Source organism: Pinus tabuliformis, chromosome 5_2, assembly GCF_031772625.1.
Source record: "Pinus tabuliformis cultivar Carrire ecotype Pingquan chromosome 5_2, CPIR1, whole genome shotgun sequence".
NCBI classification, from domain to species: Eukaryota; Viridiplantae; Streptophyta; class Pinopsida; order Pinales; family Pinaceae; genus Pinus; species Pinus tabuliformis.
The window spans coordinates 956,314,579-956,323,557 of NC_142306.1; the positions used below are offsets into that span (position 1 = coordinate 956,314,579).

The 8,979-nt window shown below is 38.3% G+C and overlaps 1 pseudogene; it reads left to right on the plus strand.

Annotated features, from left to right (window-relative positions):
• Window positions 1-1,719: 1,719 nt before the first annotated feature.
• On the plus strand, window positions 1,720-3,361 carry LOC149162451 (phospholipase A1-II 1 pseudogene; annotated as a pseudogene).
• The last annotated feature ends 5,618 nt before the right edge of the window (window positions 3,362-8,979 follow it).

Here is an 8,979-nt window from a genome sequence, read left to right on the forward strand (position 1 = left end):
GGAAATTCACTTCATTTCATTTTGTCCTCTTCTTTCCTTGAGGCCATATGAACGAGCATAGCTACATAAAAACATTTGAAAAGTCAATACATATGAATCCATGAAAAGTGATCGAACATTATTAATACCAACATATAAACAATGCATCTCTAAAAGAATTACACTTCAAATCGCAAGGAAGTAGTAGGACTTGAGCCTCTGTGTTTATTTTGTACCCGGGTGAAAGAACATGGAATATCTAGGTTCATTCCCTCTCCTCTAATAAAGTCTCCAATTCTATTTGAAGGGATTCTTGCAATCTGATCAATCTCCATGTGTTTTCCATGTACTTCAGACCAATCTAAATCCTTTTTAGAAAATATGATATTTTCTTTAGGGTCTTGCATCGGAAGGGCAATGATTGTTTCCCATTTGACTTGCTTTACCATTTTGTGACCCAAAGAGTTGCTGCAATGGTAACCCAGAATTGCGTTGCAACAATGACCCAATGCGTTGCCACGATGGTGACCTAGCGAGTTACCACAACTGTAAACCAGGGAGTTGTTGGAACGTTGAACCAACGAGTTGTCATAATGGTAAACTAGCGATCTACCGCAACAGTCAACCAGTGAGTTATTGCAATGATCAAACTACGAGTTGCCGCAACAGTTAACCAGTGAGTTGTCGCAATGGTTAACCAACAAGTTTCTGCAAGGGTTAACAAGCAAGTTGTCGCAACGATTAACCAACAAGTTGCCACAATGGTTAACTAGTGAGTTGCCACAACAGTTAACCAATGAGTTGCTCAATGGTTAACCAACGAGTTGCCGCACCAGTGAACCAGCAAGTTGCCGCAACAATGAAATAATTTGTTGATGCAACAATGAAATAATTTGTTGCTGCAACAATGAACCAGTGGATTTTTTGCAATCAATTTTGGTGCTCTCCTAACCCTTGACAAGAAACAACCAATTGTGTGCTCTCCTATTTCTGCTAGGGAACTGGTCAAACAATATAGTATTGTTTGCATAAATAAAAAAACAACCCAGAACAACATTTCCTTTATATAATAATCTGCATAAATTATATAAGAGTATAAACACATAGATATATAGTGAGATTTATTTCCGGAATCTAAAAAAGTTATCCACACCATTCTCATGTCACCATATTTTCACATAAAAAGGAAAATAAATTGCCGAGGGTTACTTGATACTTTGTTTAGAACTTTTATCCACACCATTCTCATGTCAGCGTATTTTCACATAAAAAGGAAAATAAATTGCCAAGGGGTACTTGATACTTTGTTTATAACCTTTTTCCATTTCTAAATTGACTTCGGAGTAGGCTCTCCTTAGTCAATTCATGTTAACAAATTCCAACAAAAAATTTGCCGAAGGTTGCTTGATAAACCAGTAATCAATTAAATTAATTAAACATGGGATTTGACATTCTAGAATGATATCTTTGTTCAAATTTGGGAGTGGTTGAGTGAAGACATTTCACTTGGGATGTAATCATTTGACTAGTAGGGGTCATGAAGTTACGTTAATTTCTAGAATAAGGATTAAAACTAAGTTAGGTAACGATAAGATACTTTTCTTACCAGCACGGGGAATGTACCTCCTCCTTCGTTTGGCATTCCATATTGTGCTTGAGGCATATCGAAATATTCTGTTGCACGCCATCTGGGGACTGTAGCCTTCACATCTTTATGACACATGGCCGGACCTAGTTTCTCTTACGGTATCACAAGATATAATTTAATTTATTAAATCCACTGGTGTTTTATAGATCGCACACTCTGATATAGCCGACTCTGTAAAAGAAACGATCATGGCAGATATGGGTGTCGCAGGAAGCATCGCCAGGAGATGGAAATTACTGCAAGGGAGCCAGCAGTGGGAGGGACTCCTGGACCCTCTCGACTCTGATCTCCGTAAAAGCATTCTCATCTACGGAGAACATTCTCAGGCAACCTACAATACATTCATCAGCGAGCGCCGCTCCAAATACGCAGGCAGCTCCAGATATGGCGGCCCTCATTTCTTCGACGACCTCGGCTTAACAAAGCGGCCGACAGAGTGGGGATACAGCGTTTCCAAATTCACCTACGCCACCTCCACCATCAATTTGCCGGAGGCCTTTATTGTGACATCCCTCTCCCGCGAGGCATGGAGTCGCGAGTCCAACTGGATGGGCTACGTTGCCCACGTTACCGACACCGGAAAAACCCAATACGGGCGGCGCGACATCACAGTGGCATGGAGAGGAACCATCGAGTCCCTCGAGTGGATTAACGACTTCGACCCTGGTCAGGCCACACTCTCCACTCTCCTCCCCGACCAAACGGGGCTCGACCAAGAGACCGACAAGGTGGCTAGGCTCGATGCGAGGGTGCAAAGGGGCTGGTTCTCTATCTACACATCTGACGACCCGCGCTCGCCCTTCAACAAAACTAGCGCCAGACAACAAGTCCTGCGAGAGCTCAAGCGGCTCCTGGAATTATACAAGGACGAGGAGATCAGCATCACCACCACGGGCCACAGCCTCGGCGCCGCCCTCGCCACGCTCTGCGCCTTCGACATCGTCATCAACGGCCTCAATAAACCCTCTGGCAGAGCCACACCGATTCCCGTGACCGCCATAGTCTTTGCCAGCCCCGGGTGGGCAACGATGCGTTCAAGAAAGTGGTCGACAAGCTCCCCAACCTCAGAGTCTTGCGCATCACTAATAACCCCGACCTCGTCCCGCTGCATCCGTTGCTGGGCTACGCAGATGTCGGCGTCGAGCTACGGGTCGACACCGGCAAGTCACCGTACCTGAAGAATCCTGGCGACGCCTCCCACTGGCACAACCTGGAAGCGTATCTGCACGCGGTGGCCGGCACAAGAGGGAAAAACGATCCGTTCAAGCTGGAGGTGGATCGAGATATTGCCCTTGTCAATAAGTCCACAGATTGGTTGAAGGATGATTATATGGTTCTTGATTCATGGTGGGTTGAAAAGAACAAAGGGATGGTGCAGGGAAACGACGGGCACTGGCTCCTGTCCAAACCTCCTGACGAAGATCTTGCACAGCCTGATCACGACTCACTCTCTACTAAATCATAGTATGCGTTGTAAAATAGTAATTTAGTAGTGTATATTTGCAGCATGCGGCTTTTATATACTTAACGGCGTCTAGCGTCTCTTCTCTGTTGTGTCGCCTATATATTGACACCACCAGTATTTTTACATAGTATATCAGAGCCAGGTTTCGATCCTGGGACATTGTGGGGTATTGGAACGCTTCAGCTGCATCGCTTTGATGACATTGCCACCACAAGTATTGTACTCTCTCAGCATAATCTTAGAATTTGACAGGCAATTTGCCTTTCATAGGTGATCAAATATATTTCAAATTTTATAAGGTTGTCAAGATTTTTATTTGATATTAAGAAATATGCGATAAAAATGTGAAAATAGTTAAATTTAACCAGGGATTTGTTTTGAAATTCCAACCCTCCTTACCACAACTACTTCAAGTGAGACAAGTAATTACCCGTACGCATGCCCGCAGAACGAGAATAAATTGCTGATGGCCAACCACCATAACTTCAAGTGAGACAGGTAATTATCCGTACGAATGCCCGCAGAAGGAGAAGAAACTGCTGATGCCAACCACCCTAATGATGAAGCCAGAAAAGCAACATAATTCGTGCTGGTCATAAGGACGGACTCCTTGATTGAGAGGAGGGTGAGGCATAATTTGTCCTATGCACGCATGAGTGAATGAGCAAAATTGAGGGAAAGGAGACCAACCAGAGTTTAATACTTCACCTCTGTAGAGTGAACATAATGGTATATTTGGATAATGGCCAAGAAGGGCGTGTAGCATTGCCTTTGTAATAAGGCCGCATGTGTGGTTCACCTTTGCAGAGGGAAGTGAACATAATGGTATTGGGATAACCACCGCGGACTAAAGGTAGGATGTATAATTTTTGTTTTACTCTATTTATTATATTTTTTAGGTTTATTTTTATATTTAATTTAAAACTGATGTGTTAGAATCACAAGAATCACAAGTTATGTGTTGGAATTATAAATTTGATTTGTAAATTTTTTATAATCTTAATATTTAGGGTTGAATATATATAATAAAAAATCTAATTTAAAAAATAAAAATGAAAATTTGATTAAAAAATTACCTCAAAAATTCTAAAACATATAATAGTTAAACATCTTTCTAATATTTTCTTTGTGATAAAGCCTCATGTGTTATTCATCTTTGTAAAATTAACTTAATGGACCTTTTTGATAAAGCCTCATGTGTTATTCAACTTTGTAGGGTGAACTTAATGGCATTGGCATAATAGCCATTTACATTAAGGTATGACAAAATATTGCCTTTTAATAAGGCCTCATGTGCAAAATCTTGGGATTATGGTTTCACGATAGGAAATAGTACTACTTTTTGTGAAGTGAATTGCTAGGCTTCATTAACTTTCTCAAGATTAGGTAGGCAAACTTTTTCAGAATAGTTTTCTCTACTTAATCATAGTATGCATTGTAAAATAGTAATTTAGGTGTTATAATATTTATTTATGGAAATTTTGTATAATTCATAAAAAAAATCATGTTATTTTAATAATCCTGTCTTAGTTTTCCTCTAAAAATATAATTTATATTAATGCTAATATATAATGTAGTACCTAAATGCTAGAAATTTTTGAAATAAATTTGTACACTTGTAAATTTTCTTTTTAGTGTGTAGGGATTGGTTTATACTTATAAACTATAAAATTTTGTTTTCCACATGATAGATAATAAAGAAGTAATTGAATTGAGTTTAGTATGGGTGGTTTTGAGTGGAATTGTTGTGATCCTCCCCATCTAGGTTCAAACCTCATAATTTGACATTTTGTAGCTCTAGAATGGTGTAACTCTTAAATGAGTATACCTTGTGAACTCTTAAATGAGTATGTTGTAGCCCAAGAATAAATTAACTCTTAAATGAGTATACCTATGGGATGGTACCAACAATCTTGTATTCTCTTAAATGAGTATACATATGACCTCCCGAACTCTTAGATGAGTATACCTTGTGAACTCTTAAATGAGTATACATGTGGATTGGTACCAACAATCTTGTATTGGTTTCGATCCTTCTAAACTCTTAAATGAGTATACTTGTGGTATGGCCTGCTCTTGAGAACTCTTAAATGAGTATATGTGGTACTAATTTCTTTCCTCGAAAAAAGAAGAAGAAGTAAAAAAAATAAACAAGTGAAATTAAAAATCTATGTATTTTATAATTATTACACACATAGATAAAAAATAGAAACAATCCTTATCCCAAAAAAATATATAGTTGGAATCTACATATTATCCATATTAAAAGTTTGATAAAAAAATGGAGATTATAATAGGAAGTTGGAAAAATGATTGAATCACTAGGTTGATCAATTTGAATACAAAAACTAATGTAACCAACTCATCCAATATGTAAGAGAAAAAAGGCAATCACACATTTTTTTTTAAATCATAGGAATGTCAATGTGTGCATATTATTGTTGCATAAAATAAAAACCATGGTAAAACTTTCTCACCCTATCATGTTTCAAAACAAAATCTTTTACACTAAAACATTCTTTTAGGGGAAAATGACTTATTTTCGTCTATTGAGCATAGTAAAGGTCCCTAGAACTATATCATTTGCACAAAACTAATTAATGATGCTTGGAGTACCATTCAAAGTTGAAAGATAAAAGGGGCACATGTTTATATGCCTTGTTGATAGCACTTAAGGCCTAGAACATTCATTTTCCTACATAAGGCCCTTGTTTTCCATTTTTTATCATGGTTTAGATCCCTAAACCCACACTATTGACCAAAACCACTTAATGACAACCATATCCCACTTAGGGGCCAAATATTGCGTGGAAAGGGTCTATGTAGTGTTTGAATGTATCTTTCACAATGTTTGAGCCTTATAAGTTTTGTTAAATTCAAAAGAGCCTTGTTATCCTTCTTTGACCATTGTCAAGACCCAAATACTAGAAGTATTACTAAAAATGTCATAATCTTCCCTACAAAACGACTTGTAATTAAAAATCCTCGAGGGAGGGAATGTTTTATGGATTGCAGGTGTTTTATTTTACAGTGATTGAGCTATAGAAGAGCCATTTAGGGTGCAAGGCCCCAAGTATCCTGCCTTGACCTTTGTTAGACCTCAAGACCCATTCTTTGTTCACAAATAAGCTAGTATGGTGCCCATAACACCCTTGGAGGTGATTGATAACCAACAAAGGCCAGATGTGGTACAAGAACTTGTCCACAGTACTTGAGCTTGACAAGCAAGCTTTAGGGCCGAAGGTTCTTATTTCCATCCCTTGATTATCATCAAAGACCTAAGACCCATCCATCATGCCCAAGACCCCATAGTGGTGCCTATATATTCACCTCATATGTCAAATGCTCCATAGAGATGGCTTGTGTCATGGTTTATATGTATTGTCCATGATGGTTTAGCTCAAGAACGTTTAATTAGGAGTTAAGGCCATGGTTTCCCCTTTAACCATTTTTATGCCTTAACGCACATTTCTAGTCCACAAAACTTATTCTTAGCACTTGTATTCTACTCAAATGCCAAATACCAACAATCTTATATTTATATGCCTTGTTTATGCCAAATGCACATGTTTATATGCCTTGTTCATGGCATTTAAGGCCTAGAACATTCATTTTCCTACATAAGACCCTTGTTTCCCATTTTTTATCATGGTTAAGATCCCTAGACCTACACTATTGACCAAAACCACTTAATGACAACCATATGCCACTTAGGGGCTAGAGATTGCATGGAAAGGGTCTATGTAGTGTTTGAATGTATCTTTCACAATGTTTGAGCCTTATAAGTTTTGTTAAATTCCAAAGACCCTTGTTATCCTTCTTTGACCATTGTCAAGACCCAAATACTAGAAGTGTTACTAAAAATGTCATAATATTCCCTACTAAACGACTTGTAATTAAAAGATCCGGAGGGAGGGAATGTTTTATGGATTGCAGGTGTTTTATTTTATGGTGATTGAGCTAGAGAAGATCCATTTAAGGTGCAAGGCCCCAATTATCCTGCCTTGACCTTTGTTAGACCTCAAGACCCATTCTTTGTTCACAACTAAGCTAGGTTGGTGCCCATAACACCCTTGGACGTGATTGATAACCAACAAAGGCCAGATGTGGTACAAGCACTTATCTATGGTACTTGAGCTTGAGAAGCAAGCTTTAGGGCTGAAGGTTCGTATTTCCATCCCTTGATTATCATCAAGGACCTAAGACCAATCCATCATGCCCAAGACCCCGTAGTGGTGCCTATATATTCACCTCATATGTCAAAGGCCCCATAGGGAGGGCCTGTGTCATGGTTTCTATGTATTGTCCATGATGGTTGAGCTCAAGAAGGTTTAATTAGGAATTAAGGCAATGGTTTCCCCTTTAACCATTTTTATGCATTAATGCACATTTCTAGTCACAAAACCTATTCTTGGCACTTGTATCCTACTCCAATGCTAAATACCCCTTATAAGGTTCATATGCTGTGGGTTAAGGACTTCTTCAAGGCTCTTGAACTTGAGAATATTCATAAAGATCCTAAGGCAATTGTTTTCATTCCTTCTAATCGATAAGGCCCCAAACCCCATATGTGGTCCCATGTTGTGGTCTAATGAGGCCTTCATGATGCTTAGGATTGAAAAGTTATGTTTAAGGCCTAAGATTGTTGTTTCCCTCCCCCAACCATGATCTGGGGCCAAAGGTTATTGCTTCCCTACAATAGCCATGACTAAGGTCCTGAGTTCCATTTATAGTGCATAAGACAACTTAATGGCACCCAAATCTAAGTCCTAAGACAAAGATCCCCTAATGAAGGCTTATGTCATAGTATCTTGGTGTCTTTCATGGCACTTAAGCTCAAGTAGGTTCAAGGAGGGTTGAAGGCCCTTGCTTCTCCTTGAACCATGTTTGGATGTCAAGAACCTACTCATGGAACCCATATCCCACTTGGATACCTATAATGAAATCATGTGTTGGTTTGAAGACTAATTCAAGGCATTTAATCCTAAGAACATTCAACAATATCCAAGGTGCTTGTTTTCCATATTAAATTTGGTCAAGTCCCTAAGGTCTATCATTTGTATGAAAAACCCCCCATTGACATCCATATCCAATTTTGATTCCAAATAACTCCTAGAGATACCATATAAGGGGTGGTTGTTGCATGACATGTTCAATACTATTGCGTGATAAGCTTTATAAATTGTAGGTATTTTTTATGGTACTTAAGTGTGAAAGTTTTCTTATTATGCTTTAGGCAGTAGAGTATTGCATTGAGTTTTTGGTCAAACCCATATTAGTTAGGGGTTGACCAAATTTTTTTGTAAAGTTTCTATAGTTTAACTTTTCACATTGAAATTTTGTATTTGTTGACAATATTTTAATTTATTTTTTTACAATCTAATTGACTATCAGATTTAACATGTTATTGCTCATTGTATGGATTAAAGAGCCAAAGGTACAAAGGTACCAGCATGAATTGGTGCCCTTTCCCTATAGCAAGGTACGATTCCAATCTAGAGGAAATGGAAAATAGTGCGAGATAACCCAAGTGTGGCATAGTGGGAAACAATATTAGGGCAAATATTTATCATTTTGTTGATCACCTTCAAATGTTCCAACCATGCCAATGAAACGTGAGGGCAACTTATAGTACTTCGACAAACTGATCTACCATTATTAACTAGCCTTTATTTGCATTGTGCATCTCTGAAAACATAAATACCCTATACACCATTCTTTTCAATTCTACCCATTCCACAAATAGCATCTCAATTTCTACTTCTTCCATCATGCTTCATAACAAATATTTTTCATGCAAGTCCAAAAAATAATGGAAATAAAAGCTCTGCAACTCACTATTTTAGTTATTAGAGGGAAGACTAGCCAAAATCATTACAAGATTACT